Source organism: Erithacus rubecula (assembly GCF_903797595.1).
Source record: "Erithacus rubecula genome assembly, chromosome: 11".
Taxonomy (NCBI): domain Eukaryota; kingdom Metazoa; phylum Chordata; class Aves; order Passeriformes; family Muscicapidae; genus Erithacus; species Erithacus rubecula.
The window spans coordinates 23,895,313-23,912,902 of record NC_136663.1 but is presented as its reverse complement, the minus strand read 5'-3'; the positions used below and the strand labels follow the sequence as shown (position 1 = coordinate 23,912,902).

The 17,590-nt window shown below is 41.1% G+C and overlaps 1 protein-coding gene across 2 annotated transcripts in view; it reads right to left on the bottom strand.

Annotated features, from left to right (window-relative positions):
* MRPS22 (mitochondrial ribosomal protein S22) overlaps positions 1-17,590 on the bottom strand; it is a 403,791-nt gene that overhangs the window by 266,449 nt on the left and 119,752 nt on the right. Inside the window, exon 9 of one of the 2 annotated variants that reach the window (XM_079315418.1) lies at positions 3,613-3,624. The exons of the other annotated variant lie outside the window; for it this stretch is intronic. The gene's annotated coding sequence lies outside the window, so the exon portion shown is untranslated. Of the gene's footprint in view, positions 1-3,612; positions 3,625-17,590 lie in introns of those variants that run through there. 2 annotated transcript variants of the gene reach the window in all.

The following is a 17,590-nucleotide window of genomic DNA, read 5'->3' as shown; positions in this document are numbered from 1 at the left end:
TGACATACAATCAAGGCAAACCTACAGTCCCTGTGTTCAAATTGAGATATATCAAAATTATGTTACAGCAGTGATTTGACCATGTGTCAGATTTTGTGGGTAGAGAGGATATGGTGCTGGGTTCATGCTGAGAATTAGCCCTTTCCTTGCAAATACTGTAGTTCTGAGCCAAAAAAAAAAAAAAAAAAAAAAAAAAAAAAAAAAAAAATTATCTGGGTGCTTTTTTCATCATATGAATGGGATGTAATGATAATATTCTCCTGAAATATTTTTCACTTGTTCCATCCTTGCTGCTGAGTTGCATGAAACAATCTATATTAATCCTCAGAATGTAGTAAAATGTCCTCAGCCTTCTTCCTCTCTACCCTGTCAAGGAAAATGAAATTTGAAGTGGCCATTGGTGGAAGAATCACATCTGAGCCTCAGCTGTGTGTGAACAGTACAGCTGCAGGTGTTTTTTTTATTATACACCATTGGATTTAAAGATCTCCAGGTATTGAACACTTACAGTAATTACACAAAGTCCAAAGAAACCATTTAACATAAACTGCAATGCTGCATTAGTAGGACATATTTGTACATAATTGGTGAAATATTGGCATTTGCTTCAGTTTAAGAACATGAAACCTTTCTATTTTAGCATTTTTTCAACAAGCACTACTTGTGCAAATAATGAAAGTACTTAATTGAGATATTTACAATAACTTCCCCTGAAGCACAGCTGCCAGGTAGCAGCTGATTACCTGCACTCACTAGAAAGCAGATCCAGCAGTTTATGGGGCACGATTGTGTTGTGAAAATGAAAACAGCAGCTATTTCAGTGGCTTAACATAGGATGCAGCACCAGCTATAACAAAAGGGTCCTGGATGGATCCTTGTTGGCTCTGCAGCATTCTAAAGGGGTGGCCTAACCACCAAAGGCAGCCCACAGCACGGCTGAATTGGCAGTGCAGGGCTCTGCACTGCCATCTGTTCAGCATTCTGGACTGCCAGCCTCATCTTCTTCCAGCCCAAAATTACATTCTTTATGGAAAAAAGGTATTTTTCTATGAGCAATTAAGGCAGCTCTAGGAGATGGATTATTACAAGATGCACTTAAGTCACTGAAATGTTAATTGGGTATTCTGGACCAGCCAAAAGAAAAGTCCATTTTCCAAAGTTTAACTGATTTAGAAGGCCTGGTAAAAACAGCCCAACCTACTGTCCACAATCAAACAACTCAAATCCTGCTCTCCTGGTCCCCAAGTGCAGTGTGCCCTTTACCAGAGCTATATAGGAATATGCATGCAGATTATAAAATTAGTGGTGTGTGGCAGTGCCAGCAGCAGAAACTCATCTGGCATGACCATGGAGAATTTTCCATGGACACTGCCTGCTCTGTCTGGGAATGCTTTGGGAGGGGAGGAACCTCAGAGATAATCTCCTTCCAATCCCTGCCACGGGGCAGGCAGCTCAGAGCCCTGTCCAGCCTGCCCTGAGCACTGCAGGGATGGGGCATGGACCTTGGGAGCAAAGGGAAAAGCAGGGAGAGAAAGGGATCAGTGGGAATTGTGATGAGCAGCAGGTCAACAATAGAATTTCTCTTTACAGTGCAACAGGACAGGGGAATTTCTTAGTGCTACAAGCACTAAGTGCACCAGTGGAAAAAGAAATATATTTTGCAAAGCCTGACTTTACCTGACTGCTGTAGTACAGCAGGAATAAATGTCTGAATACACACACATACATATATACATATATATGTAGACCTGATATAAATACAGGTGTGCATATAATATATAATATATAATATATAATATAAATTATCACCAGGTGTGGCTTTTCATTCCCTCATCTCTCCTTCCCTTCAGAGCTCTACTGGATGGGTCATTTCTATTTGGTTCCATAATAAAAACTCCAGATTTTTTTGTCCCTGATAGGCTGTTAAAACATCACCTTTTGTAAGCCATGAAATTAAATGCAGTTCACAATTTTCCCTTGGGACTGAGTCTCTGTTTCCCCATATCTTTGACTGTGCTAAGGTAGTGCATAAATCTTCTCTTCCCTCCTCTTTCCTGGTGGATGTTGGACTTGGGATGCAGCCAGTCAGAACTTGCAGGCATTTGCAGAAGTGATCTTTGATTAGTGCTGTTTTTCTAAGGTACAATGTTGTATAATTGCCATTTTTGTACATCATCTTGGAAATCCAGCCTGGAGCAATTGGGTAATAATTGGCTCCCAAGTTTTTTTCCTTTAATCTGGAAATCAAAATTAATACATTACCACCCTCCTTCCCCCCCCCCCCCCCCCCCCCCAGTAATATCCATTTCACCCTTTGAATATATTATGGCTTCATTTTCATTTTTAAATCACTCTCTGACAGCTCTTGGCTACCAGTCCTCACTTCAAATATTCAGAGATATTAATCAGTTTCTTTCATCATCTACTGAGTGTTTGTTCTAGAAACCACTACTGTTATAGTTTAGAAACCTACTTCAAAAGAGGCTTTTTATTTTTTCTTTACTTTTAGCAAAAGATAGCTTCTATCAAGTTAAATATTACTACAGCAAAGAGAGTGAATAAAGCAGTGCAAAGAGGAGGAACAGTTTCCAGCACAGCAATAAATTCCCAGCAAATATGAGGGGGTTATTATGGGAGGCCATTAAGTGGAACATTCATTTTCTCACAGTGCTCAATTACAGAAATATCCCATTCTTTATGAAACCCATTTCTGGACCCAAAGTATCACCTACCTGAAACCCTTGTGCATCAGGAGGTTAACACCAAGCCTGAATAGTCAGGAGAGAGACAGCCAAGTCAATGTGCTTTGTATTACAGCTTTTGTTTTGCCATGCCTCTGTCTTCTCCATTAGCAACAGCTTTACTGGCTGACAGAAACTATGGCACACTAGTGCTACCCATAATTTAAACAAACCCACTAAAAACCACAAAAAACCCAACCAACCCGAGAAGAATTAAATTCTGCCAGCGTCCAATAAACAGATCATCACTAGATCAAGGTGGGTAAATATTGCTGGTGTTCAAGGTTTGGTAATTTCACAGCTCGCTGATGGTTGTAGGTTTCTCCAAATGCAGATCAGCCTGCCCACAGCTCATTTAGGAGCCTTTGTTTTTAACTTTTAATTTTATTTTTTTAAAATAAACTCACTCCTTGCCACAAATACCTTGATGTTTGTTTCTAGCCTTTCCAATCACTGTGTTTAAGGCAACCTGAGGAGCTGAGCTAAGGTGATTCTGGGTGGGAGGAGTTCCTAGCACAGCAGTTATTTCGTTTGATTTCTGCATTTTAACTTTGATATTTGCACAGATGTTGTTGCAGCGTGAATGTGAGATACCAGGGACACAAAATTGAGGGAATCCTATGATGTGTAAACCTAGGGTTTGGCATTTCCACAGAGTTGTCAAATTCTTGCTGCCTGTAAAAGGAATTCTGCATCTCTCTGGATAAAGATGGTAACACTGCACATTATCCAGGGAAATAAAAACTTTCTGAATTGCAAAACAGAGCAAAGATCAAAGAATTGACAGAGAAAAGGGAAAGCAAGAAATATTCATGAGTAGAATAGCAGATTGAGAGCTGTTTGAGAGACTCAGAGAAAAATAGAAGCACTGGTCTTTATACAGTAAATTAGAACAAAAAATCCTAGAGAATTTACAGATAGTGTAAGACTGACATTAAGTAACTTTAATAAAGACAAAACCATATTTGAAATACCTACTGAAATTTTTATTAATTAGCACTACTGATCCCTTGTTGCCCACAGATGCCCAAGGTATCTCACAAGGCATGTAAGACTCATGAGGTCTGCACCCACGACTCAAGGCTGAGATGACAAACCTAAAACACAGATGGACCTCAGTGGCAAGAATTTCCTGCCTCCCTAAAATCAGAGGCTGTTTGGCAAGCAAAATTACTTCACTGTAACATTTTAATTAGTTTACCTCTTCTCAAGCTTTCTGACAGATGTAGATTCTAAAGAGGGATTTGAATGGGAATAGTCTATCTGGCAATAGGAACTGCACCTAATGAGTCTGGAATCTAATACATGTTGGTTTGCCACAGGACACAAGCTCCTGAATCACATTCAAAATCCAGAAGCAGTGAAAAGAAACCTTGTGTTATTTTTTCAATCTGCCCTCACTTCTCAGAGCATTTCAATTTCTCAAGATCAACAATTGTTTATGCACTATGCAAATATCACATTTCTAAAATTACAGAGATCGTGTGGCCTTAACAGCCCTGCAGAGAGTTTTGGCCTTATATTTACTTCCTATGAAATACCTCACCACAGCTCCTGGTCAGCCCAAAACTTCTCCAGCCATCTAGAGACTGAACCCAACATGATGTCTCTTGGATTAATTTACACCAGAAGAGGTTTCAGTCCACAGGTAAAGTAAACATATACCTGGAATCCAGTTTTGCAGAAATAAGAGCTATAAATACAGGCAAATTCTGCAGATTCCTTTCCCAAACACTTGAAAGTGTAGACAGCATTTATTTCCCTTTAATTGAATTTTGAGTTGAATGCTGTGACAGATTCCCCTTGCTATGTCTTGTATGCACACCTTCCATATTTTTAAACCTCTTCTCCTCCTTCTCCCACTCCCTACAGACTCACCAAGACATAAAAGGAATCCAGAAAAAAAACCTGGCATTAAGTTCTTATCTTGGAAACCTCAAGGGTGAGTGGATTTGAAATCAACAGTTAGTTTTACAAGAGCTGAACATATGGTGATAGGAAATTTTATGTGTGTGAAGACCAGCTCTGCTTTCTCCACAAAGAAATGTGAGGAATATTAAAATACCCTTTTTTTCTTAACATTTCCCTCCTGTGTTGTCCAAGAAGCAGGCATATTACACTTTTTTGTCTAATAAACAATTTAAAACTACTTCCCATTTCTCATATCCATAAACCTAGGTGCTGTAGTTGGGCTTTTTTGCTCTTAGCAAAATGAGCTTTTTCAGGTGTCACTTAGTATCTGGATGTGAATCTGACAACCCAACTGCTCTGTGCCTGCTGCTAGCACCACAGGAACCCTTGTCAGACTACAAAAAACAAGAGATTTAAACCAATAATTGTTTCCAAACTCCCATTTTCTCCATTTCAGCAGACTGACATCCATTGCCATGGAAACAGTGGGCGAGCAGAGTAGCAGGGATACAATCTGACCCAGAGGTTCTAGGGTTCCTCCAGCTCCCATCACACTGATAACAATTTTCATGCAGTGACCTCTCTATTTCACTTTTAACAAGAATCAGGAACAATTACTTACTCATGCAGTAAAACTGAGCTAAAAATCTGCTTCTGATTTTAAAACTGGGCTTCCAGTCCCAATTTGTATTACTGAATTTCCAGGTGTATGACAACATAAACCAACCAACACCTCCAGCACAGCCACCAGAGCTCCTGCCTCAGGTGGGGATTTCCCCTTGGAAACACTGGAACACTTTCTGCTAAGCACCACCACTTCCCTATCCGAGATTTTAATATATTTAAATATTCATTAAGTAAATCATAAGTATTTTAAATTCTATACATCAGCAATTATTCTGGTCTTTTGATCACAACCTTTTATTTTTGCCACTGTATTTCTGTGAAGCCTCCAGAGATTTGTACCTCTACTTTCAGTGCTCACTTTTGGTACCTAGGCCATTTCCAGTCCAATTCTGATCTCTGAGGGCTACATCAAATCTACACTAAAAACTCAGGGAAAGCTCATCCTGAGTTACTTTTGGGAATGCTCAGCAGAAAAGTAGCATTGTTTTTTTCTCAGGTATTTTTTTCTCTCGATATTCAAGATTTCAAAAAGCACCTGTACAGCCTCCTTGCATTTTCACATGGATTGCATTGTGCACTTCAGAGATTTTCCTGTGATACTTTCATGCAGCTTGCCAAATGCTTTGAAAGGTCTCTGAGTTTGTGAACTCAAGTTCAACTAATTAGAGTGAATGGAGAATTCTGAATTCATGAAAACCAGAGGACATCAATAAAACATAAAGCCTCTCAGGTCAGTCCAGAAGTCAGCAAGTCCATTTGGCAGCTACTGAATAATGCCAAGGATGAGGAATTCCCAATAACAATGGGAGCTTGTGGCAAGAACAGTCCAGTCACCCACACCTTCACTGTGGCACAGAGAGACACCAGACTGTCCTTTGCCCCTGAATCACTCCAGACTGAGACTGTCCCTTCAAGGGGCACTTCTGATATGTCCTCTTATTTTCTGTGCCATTCTGCATCCACCAGCCACAAGCCTGGCTCAGTAAATATATGATATTTATATCAGCACTGGGATGGTACAGGGGATTGGGGTTCCACTCTTTCCTAAAGTCCTTTAGCTGAGTGACACTGGAAGAGCCAGCCTTTCCCCATGGCCCTGCAAAATCATATTTATCTCTGCAGGGTGAGATTACCTGATGGAAACAAAAAACCCAGGCATTATTTTCTTAGCAGGCAACTAAATAAATTAATCACCTCAGGTGAGGGAAAATAATATTGTCTCACAGATTGCTGTGGTATCCAACTGTCTTCCCAGCAAAGCTATTTTAACTGGAAATCTTGAAGGGCAGGAACTTTCCTACAGCTCACAATCTGAACAAAGTAAGTAACAATGAGAAACCAAATAGGCTCTATTAGCCCCTACTCCTTCAGCTCAGCTACTGAGCAGAAAGGGGAAGGCAACTATTCTTTTTTTGGTGTGTAATGGGAGCTGTCCCTCCATGTCTGGCCCAGCAGCCAGCCCGTGGGTGTGTGAGTGGGGCTGTCTGGCACTGTGCTCTTACACAATCCTTCTGGGAATGCTCCTGCTGGGAGCTCTGCCATGGACAGCTGCCTTTCCCATCCCAGACTGGCTGCACGATTTCCCTACCTTCTCCTGCTGCTCTGGCCCCAGAGCATTTTGTGGTGCTGTTTATCCCTGGTGACTTGTGCAGGTTCTGGCAGAGGATGCTCTTGTGCTGCACACACACAAGCAGAGGCATTCTCTGGCCTCAAGGAGCTCCTGATCACAACAGACCACACATAAATTGGAAGGAAAAGTTTCTTACTTAGAGCTGCTACTTAAATTTTCCATCTCTGTGTTCCCCAAGTCCCTTGTTCACTGAGGTGTGTGCCCTGCATGACCTTGGGCAGGATTTTGTCAATTATGGTCTGACAAGAGGGCGATTCCTTCAGCTCTGGCACAGCCACCTTCAGCAGCAGCAGAGCCCTCTGCTTGTGCCATTCTCTCATTCAGCACCAGGACCCTCTGAACTCAATGACCAGACACCAAAACAGCTCCAGGTCAAACTTTGGGCACTGGAAAGAACTGGGAAGAATTGCCTACAGTTAATCTAAGAAGAAAAAGGCAAGGAAGAGAAAGAGAATACAAGAAGAATGAAAAAAAGATTGCTTAAAGCTATCTGGGTGAGATTTTGATAAAAATCATAATGCAATTGGCTATTACCAGATTCAAAAGAAGCCATGTTTTTTGATACAGTGTTGTTAATTTATGGGTTTGGCTGCACTGAAAAGCAGTGAGGCTGTTATTTGTTCTTTGTTTCTTCTAGGTTATGAGAGGAGGGATAATCAGGATAATTACTACCTGTAGATTACCAGAAGGGAGAAATGAAAGGCAATATCATATTTCTTAACAATGTATTTCTCAGGGCCAAGACCACGTTGGTACAATTAAGGTGCCACCCCTAAGCATGAACCTTTGACACCCTCACATTTATTGATGGCAAGGAACTCAGTAGAAATGGATCCTTGAAAGAATACATGCAAACAAGTCCACAAACATCAAAGTCTGCATGGAGAGCTGACAGACAATAATACAGGGGAAATTGATGTGGGGAGGCAGCAAAAAAACAAGAGCTTTGATGGAACAGAGGGAGGCTGCTCTGCTCAGCTGCACTTCTGTGCTTTGCATTGACTTTACCCCAAGGTGAAAAACGGCTTTAATCAGGTCCTTGGGGCCTGTGCTTGGCTCTGTCAGCCTCTCTACTGACAGTGAGAAAGTCATTTCACTTTGCTGGGAAATCAGTGTGGGGTGGAAATGGCAAGATGTGCACCTTGACACCAGAATTATGGGGACTCTTGGCCAGTGGAGTCCCACTCAGTTCTCTCTCTGTAAAACCATGAGCCTCTTTGCCTCTTGGCTGAAGGAACATTTCTCCACACACTCTGTCTCTCAGTGAGCTGGGGATTTTTCCCACATCATCACCTGCTAAAAAAGTAACTCTATTTTGTTGCTTTGCAATGAAAACAAGGCAGCACAATGCCAGATAGAGGAGAGGCAGCTGACAGGGGAGAATAATAGCCTCCAACTGGGGCACCCAGCCAGGATGCTTGAAGCACTCACAGCCAACCTGGCAGCTTGAAGCATCCATCCAGGATCGGACCATTATTCTGGCAACTCTAAATGTTTGCCCTTAGCAGCCAGAAGCCCCAAATATTTCAGGAGGAGATAAATCCTTCCCTCATGAAGCTGCTACTGAGTTGTCCTCTTTCAGTTTAAAATTGCCACTTCTAACTTCAGAAACTTAATGCTTATATTTAGTCTTGAGTAACAGTGCATCCAAGTATTCTTAAATCCTTTCAAAATTCTACAACATTTGTTTGAAAGTGAGAAATTCCCCAATGAACACCCACCTAAGTTATTCCAGCAACCAAAACCAATTACCCATAGCTTGGTACACAGGAGAGAAAGCATTTCCAGTTATTCCTTTAATATTGATGATCTTTGCTTTAATACTGTGAAATGGTTTTGAAATCAAAATCAGTGAGAGACTCCAAGTCAGAAGTATAATTTAATAGGAAAAAAAAAAAAAAAAAATACATGTAATAGTACAAAGGAAAAGTACTGTCAGAGTCCGAATACAACCTGACACCCTACTAGTCAGGGTGGTGGTAGCAGTGCAGATGAAGTGGGCTTGTTGAAGCAGTGATCCTGTAGAAAGGTCTGGTAGCTCTTGTCTTCTGGAAACCAGTGGGTAAAGGGGATCTTGGTGTTCAAAAATCTCAGTTTTTATCTAGGTAGGAAAGACTTGGCTCCTCCCCTGGCTGGAGCTTCTCCCAGTGGGATGATGTAATTTTATCAGTCATACACTTGGACTCAATGGCCATTAACAGGAGATATCTCTTGGAGGAAGGATGGGTCATGGGAAAGATAAAGAACCTTCTCCCACCTGGTTTTAACAGCTGGCCCATTAGCAGAGGATATATCCACAGAGATAAGAATCACTGCCTCACCTGGTTTCAGCAGATGGTGATAGAATACAGATTTTTGGGCACATCTTTACATTGTAACCTAGGGCACATTGACCACCTCTCATATGTCAGGGTCTTCATGGGCATCTAGAACAGTTTGTGAATTATACATAAATAGGTTTATATATCTATGAGTTTGCAGTGGTTTTATTTGGCAGATACAGAAATAGCAGGGCTATCTCAGCAGTGCTATAATTCAGTGTATTGGGGTATTCAGTGTGTTCAGCCCTTGGACAGGGATGGGACAGGCACTGCTTCTCTCCCTGCAGTGCTCTTGGACTTCCCTACATCCCAGGAGCTCTGTGGAGGGCAGGGAAGCTGTCTGGCTGCAGGGCAAGCATTTGTGCATAGAGTTGTACTTAAAAGAGACATAGATTAGATCCTTCTGCAAACTGAACTTACATCTTGTTGGCAGGAGGACCAACAGAATATCGATTGTGTTGGATTTTCTAACCGCCAAGATTTAGGTCTGCTTTAGAAGAGAGGCAATTACTAAAAAAGAATGAGATCAGAGTTCATGAAGAGCAGCAAATTAACCAGCAGTGGAAACTCCCCAGTATTCAGATTTATCCCCAAGTTACACACAATTAATCTGTGCAGACAGTACAGCTCTGTCTATAAACAAATTTTTTATAAATTAGAACTACCATGTCCAAGTTGAAAAAACAACTATCATACATGAGTTTTAGAACAGATATTTAGGTGAAAGACAAAATTTTTTAAAAAATCTGGACCTTTTTGTTAAGGAAGCAAATAAGAAAAGCTCAAAGACCCAGTCTGCTAACCCACAAAACCACCACTCACCTAGCACAGTGTATTACACATAATAGCATGAAAGTGCTAAAAAAAGTTGAAGTTTGATTTATTATTACTTGAGATGTGCCAACAAATAATATTCCACTGATGTCTGACCATCTAACTATATTTTTTTATCCCATATTTTTTATACAATAATTTTTTCCTATATCCAAGTAAGCACAACTCTGGGAATATTTTACAGAATTCAGACATATGACTTGGAGTTAAAACAAGAATTTTCTTCTTCTAAAGACTGTCACTGTAACCAGCTGGCAGCAAAAATGTTCACATTTTGTGGTATCATTTCAGTTTCAGGAAGATTCATCACTGAGACAGCTGACAAATTCCTAAGGCCACTAGAAATGGGCCTTTTTAAACCATTTTGCCTTTTTGGTTCTTTTATAGTTACAGGCAAGTGGAAGCAGAAATTTATCCATATGGTTTGATTTTTAAATTATTTGTTGTTTTTAATGAAAGAAAATCTGGAGCTGTGAGGTGTTTGGAATTTGTTTTTTCTTGTTTTTAACAGGTACATAAGCTTCAAATCCCTCAAGGCTGAAGAATTTCTTTGCCAAATTCCAGCAATGACAAACTACTTCATGTCCAAAGTATAAATCTCAGAAATTCAAACCTGTAGTGACAGGAGATGTTATAATAGTGGAAATGCAAAATGTTATCACATAATAAAATAACAGTAACAATCTTTTCACTCATCAAGGCGCATCAATGCAGAAAACCAGGAAAGCTTCAAATACAGCCTTTTAGTGGTTTATCAGGACATGATAAGGAGGTGAATTCTCAGTTTACACACTATAATGTTACAGAGAGGTTGTAGCTCCTCTGAACCAAACTGAAATGAACCAACAGAATGAGAAATTGCCATGTTTCCTACACCAAACTTGATATCTGAGCACACTGTACACGGGCTCAGGGTAAGGCAGTGCAGAGTATTTACTGTCTTAGCCAGCCTTTTTCTTACAAACATTTGGTTCCTCCTGCTGGCCAACCTGCCCATTTAATTTCACTCTGGCTTTTCCTAATACTGCCCCTGGTTTACAAATCATAATGAGTATAAGAGACTAGGAACTGACTTTACCATTAATTTCCCTTTGAAGAGCTGACTCTAACAGAGGCAACCCAGATAATCCTTCCCTCCCTCCCTCCCTGCTCTTAAATCTTTTAAGGTTTGGATTTCCTGCATGCAAGACAGAACCAGAGTGGGAACCACCATTCACAGGGACTTAGCTGGAGTTGGTGCTGGGAGGGACCTGAGCTCAGCTCAGCAAAGTGCTGATGATTAAGCCAGGGCACCTCTCCTACTCAACACCCACCTTGTTCAGGTGGGTTTGGGGAGAAACTGAGCCTGAGTGGAAAGGTGACAGAGGTGTGCCTGTGACCACCCCACTGCCACCAGGGAGGCTTCCCCTGCTGCAGTGGGTCAGGAAATGCCTCAAATTAAACTGTTCAGTGAGATGGTTCTGACCCCAGGCTTTGCCCCAAGCTGCCCATTTCCCATCTCCCATGATTCGTCTCCCTGCCATGGCCCTAAACATGTATGTGTTCCCTACTTCCACAAAAAAAAAAAAAAAAAAAAAAAAAAAAAAAAAAAAAAAAAAAAAAAAAAAAAAGAAAAAAAGAATCAGACTCTCTCAGTAAAGCAGGCTTCAGCTGTGAAAGCCATGAGGAGGACATAAACTAATTTTCTCAATTTATCAAGTGATTGGATGCAAATTTATTTTTCCAGGCAGGTGTCTCTAGACACCAGAGAAGGACTGATATATAATCAATGTGACCCAATGCATGTGGCATCCTTTAGCAGCTGGAACACCCCATTTCCATCACAGCAACTCAAATATGGCTTTTAAAGGACCACTAAAGCTGCACACTAGCTATTAAACAAGACAAGAAGAGAAGAAATCACCTATGAGCATGAGCTGGAAGATTTAATGGAGCAGGCAACAGCACTTCAGTAGTTGCTTAATCATTTTAAATGGAGTAGTTTTGGAAGTGAAGCAGGTGATCTCACTGTATTTTTTGAATTCTCCATCTGAGGTTCACCTCACCTGGAATATAATAGTCAATGAAATTTAATCTGTCAGGAAAAGATATGCTTCAAGTGCACTGAATTTTTTTCTTCCTTTCAATTACCTTTTAGCCAGTTTAGCTTTGCTTTTGAAGTGGAGGTGAAATATTGTTGGAAAAACTACACCAGGACTACCTTTCCAACTGACTGCAATGTATATAGCATAGTTGTGGTTACAGCTTTGGAAAAAATTGATCAGTAAGAGGAAATATACAGAAAAATGCCTGTAAGAATATTTTAAAGGTAATTTAAAATAAGAAAATACAGTTGTAACTGTACTTAAGAGGAAAAAGCTATCAGCAAACAGAGAGAAACTGAAACTAGTGCTGCCCATGTCTAACAGCACTCAGCCTTTCATTTCAAAGGCATATTCCTTCCTGTTTAGGGCTTATTCTTTTTCTACCTAATCCCCTTCTAACCAGCACAAATGCAGCATTTGAATGTGAAGCCAGCAGCGTCCCCTGCAGAGGCTGCAGCTGCCACCTCTGAAATAGCATTTCTTTGGCAATGGGAAAGCAGCCTCACCTCTAACAATCTGTTAGAGATGATATTCCCGGGGTGCAATCCATCCTGGTTTATATGTGATCATGGCCCAATTTGTTCTTATTATGTTATTAGTGCTGAAAGATGTTTTCCATTAGAGGATGCAAGCTTTCAAGTTCTTGCTGGCTAAAGGTTGAAGCTAAAGGCTTTCAGCTCTTAAGGGAGAGGCATATTTGCAAACATTTAGTTTCTATGGAGCAGATCTCTTTTGCACAGTAGCTTTGCTGTTTGGATTTTCAGGTGTCATACATGAAATGAAGCTCCCAGTCTACCTAGGATCTTTCAGCATCAGCCTTAATGACATGTTAATACTTCACAAGACGTCTGCTCAGAGTATTTGAAATCATAGTTTAAATATAAAATTCACTGACACCAGCATCAGCTATAGAAACAGCTGATTCACAGGAGGAGTGGCTGGTGCCATGTATTTCATTAAACATTGGTTCCCAGCCCAAAGGAAGTCTGGTGGCAGAGCCCAGCAGCTCACTCCATTGCTATTTGCTATTTGATGCCAGTGTGAACAAAGTTTTGTTGTTACTAGACTAGGAATGGCAAATATAGCAACACACACACACATGACTTCTTCTGAGGTAGAAAGAAGGGGTTTATTGAAAGGCAACTGCACTTATATAGGATAGTTTGTTCAATAGAGAATAGAAAAGGCTCATTGGTCCAAGAAGGTAACACTTCTTAAAAACATGCTTTTTTCAAAACATCATGTAGCTCACACACTGCTCTGTGATCAACACCAAATCTATGTTTTGATTTTTCCTTCTCTTGTTTGTCTTTGAGAAAGTCTCCAGCCTGGGAAAGTTTGAGCTGGGGCTGAGAAAGCCTCTAGCCTGGGAAAAAATGTGAGTTGGAATTTTCTCTGAGCCTTCAGCAGTGTCCACAGAGTTTGGGCAAACCAAGCTCCAGCCAGAGGCTGTCCCCTCCCAAATGTCCTTGTCACACCCAACACCTGCACTGCCAGGCATATTCACAAAGCCTGACAGCCACAAACAATGCCTTTTGTATTTCTCTGCAGCTCTTCTGGGCTGAGAGTAAAGGAACTGGGTGCTGCCTCTTGCCTGGATACTCCTCCCAGAACTGCAAGAGCCATGAGCCTTGAGGCTTTATCTGGTACTGACTGTAGGGTGCAAATCAATAAAACAAGGATTAAAATGCATGTTCCCAACTTGCTGAGGAACTGCTTAATCATACCTCGAGCTGTCATTTTATTTTAGTCAATAAAGAAACAAAACCCACATCCTTATGCCAATGCCCTTTAATTTGCCTGTGAAGAAACCTGTGCTGGTAAAGCACAGACAGCTCCAAAGATCATCACAAAGATGTACAGTCTCTCATTTTACAGATGAAAAAAGTGAGGTGACTGCCCAATACCACACTGAGTCTAGAGAAGACATAGAACTAGAACCCAGGTCTAATTCTTGCTTTTCCTCTTACATGATGGACAGACAATTTGGATGCAATCCTGGAGGAAGCCATCTCCTGCCAGTTGTTAGTGTAAGTGATTGTAAAGAAAAATTGTCACTGGCCAAATACTCATTCAATTGTGTGCCTGTACTGAGATAGACTTCATCAAACTCACTGAAGTTTTTCTGTTTCTAGCGACAAGAATTAATTCCCTTTTTATCATTAGGACCTTTGCTGTCAGAAAACTGAGACCAGTATTACTGATCTTGAGCAAAACACAGTGCCCAGACATGGGAACTCCCCTGCACTTTGCAGGAGGGATGTCATTCCTGCCACCCCTATCAAAACCAGACAGCGGTGCAGCTTTCAAGTGACAGACAAAAATTTCAGGCTACACTAAGGTAATTCCAGGTGTGAAAGCATCCAGTTATGAACTGCTACTTCCAAAGTACAAAGCTGCTCATGCATCTATTGGAGCCCCAGAGCACTTCTTTATTCCCTCTTGGAAAATACTGAAAGGAGCTATGACAGCAGAAACAGAAACCTGCTTCTCACAAATATAAGCTCATATAGCTCTATACACAGAAATTGGATTTTATTGTTTTAATTTAAATCATTATTCAAGGGCAACCTCTTTTTCCTTTGCTGGTTGATACAGTACATTTCCCCCCCCAGTGTTTCCACAAAAGGGTTTTGGTGGATAAAAGTTTGATATCATGAATCTTTACTTTTGGATTAATAGCTAGAGGGCAAAATGACAAAGAGATTGATTTTATACAAAGTTTAGAAGTTGCCAACTCTTTGTGTGATTTTGACAGTTCACAGGTAATGGGTATTATCCTCACTAAAGTTTCAGAGGATTAACTACAAGCTTTATTACATGTGAGACACATGTAAGATAAAGCAACTTGAGAACATAAATACACGTTTTCCCTCCCCCCCAAGTTTTCTGAATTTTTTTCTTAGGTTACCAGGCTTCACAAAACAAACTATTTCTTTATTCTCACACAGAAGTCTTAGAACTGCCTATAGTCATAACAAAATATTCTGAGTTCCACGATTAAATGAGGACACCACTCTCAGCACTTCAAAGCAGAAATACAGAATATTATTTTAAAGTCATCTTTCAAGTATATGCAATACAATGTGAATAGGTGCAAGCCTATGGTGACTCCAGTAAATATTTCAAACTATTTCAGCCACAAATGCTCTCAACATTAGCAAGAGAAGAAGAGAAGTACTTGAAAAGGTTAACGTTGTTTGCAAGTTGAAGACTTAAATAGACTCCAAAAGGGACATTTAAAATGAACAAATAGCTGAAATGGCTTAAAACAACCATATATTATAATGCAAATTGTATTTTTAATTTTAAAAGCTATGTAACCAGTTGCAGTCAAACAGTGCTATTGTTGCCTTAAACAACAGCAGCTGCCAAACCCCAGGGCACTGCGGTTGCACCTTGTCTCTGTGATCAGATGGACAGTTCTGCTCTACTCCAACACAAGAATAAAAACCAATTTGATCAGTCCAGGTAAAAGGCAAAGCTGGGCAGCTCACAGGACTGGGGGCAGAAACGTGTTCCTATTGTCAGGCCCCATGGGAATGAAGGTCTGCTGCAAACACACAAGCCAAATCCAGGCTGATGCTGGCCCAGCTGTGGCCTCTTGCCTCCAGTGCCAGTTCTGCCAGGCACTAGAGCTCTGGGGGCTCTTGGGGGTGCTGCCCACCCTTGGCAGTCCTGTGTTCAGTCACACATCCAACCCACTGCTGGGCAAGCACTCCTGGCTACCTGGAGTGGCCCAGCTATGAATTACATCGACAGCACCCAATTTACCAGCTCAGCCTGAGCTTTCTCCCATAAAATACATTCATATATAAGCAAAAAGGTCCACATGCTGCTCTATTCCTAAAGGAACTGGTAACTACCAGCCATTTTGGAAACATTTTTCCTTGGCTGTAACTACTTTTCTGAAAGGGGAAAGGTATATCAATATTCAAAGGAGAGTGATATTTAAGCGTTCTGAAACTTAGGGGACACTTAAACAGCACTGAGTAGTATCCGATCCACCTGAAATAAATCTGAAAAACCATTGAAGTCACTATCCAGCAGGACAGCAGAGCCTAATCCTAATTTCAATTAAAGGCCCTTTTATTTTAAGTCTGAAGTCACTGGATTGGTCCCTGTGGGCATGGAGGTGAAAATCAAAATTAATCACTGCAGTGATTCTAAGCAGACAGCCCCTGTAAGCCAGGGAGTTACTGAGGCCTGGAGCAGCTCAGCCCAAGGAGGCACAGGCTGGGCTGGGCTGGGCTGGGCTGCAGGTGCAGACCCTGTTTTTGTGCACAGGCCCTGTTTTCGTGCACAAATCCTCAGACCCTGTTTTTGTGCACAGACCCTGTTTTTGTGCGCAGACCCTGTTTTTGTGCGCAGACCCTGGTGCCCTCCCCAGCCCAGGGCTGCAGCAGCTCCAGCCAGCTTGGAGCTGTCCCTGCCTGGGGTCCCTGCCTGGGACTGGATGTGCCACAGGTCCTTGTGTGAACTTTGGGCTTGTTTGACAGTAGAAGTATTTAGTGGAATAGCTTTCTTTTAACAAAATCCTGAAAGATCTCAAAAAATACCCCAAAACTGAGGGGCAAGTTTTCCACAGGTGCCACTGTCTGATTAGGAACAGCAAATAATGCAGCAACACACACAACTTCCTCGAGGCAGCAAGAAGAAGTGATTTATTGTAAGGCCACTGCACTTATATAGGATAGATCGTGCAATACAGAACAGAAAAGACTCATTGGTCCAAGAATGCAACACCTCTTTGACAACATACTTTCTGCAAAACAACATGTAGCCCATGCATGGCTCTGTGATCAACACTACTTTTAATCTGTGTTATTCATTCTCACTTCTTTTGTTTGTCTCTGAGAAAAGTCCCCAGCCTGGAAAAGATCTGAGCTGGAGCTGAGAAAGTAAACAGCCTGGGAAAATTCTGAGTTGGATTTTTCCTTGGTTGGATTTTTCCTTGAGCTTTCAGCAGTGTCCACACACAGGTGGAAAACTGCCTGGCTGGAGCTCACCTGGTTCCAAACAACTTGAGGTTCCCAGTGTCTGAAGGAACTCAAAGCTTTTTAAAAACCTCCTCACAGAGTCCAAGTGCTCTTTTTACTGGGATCTTAATGAACCTTGTGCAAAACAATGGTACGGGGAAAAAAAAAAATTCTTTCAAGGTTTCCTTCCAGAATTCCCAATATCCAAATCTTCCCTTTGACTCTAAGCTTAGCCACATAAAGTGTCCTGACTCCTGAATGCTTGTGTCACCATCCTTACAGAAAGCCATGCTTAAATGCTTTGCATCTTATACATAAATGACTGTTAATAATTGACACATAAATAGTTGACTGTTTCATTGCTGGTACTTAGATCTGAAATATTCTGTCATAGTTTGAATTTAGTCATGCCAAAGGAAACATCTATTTACACATCCAGAACTGAAACAAAGATTTCACTCCA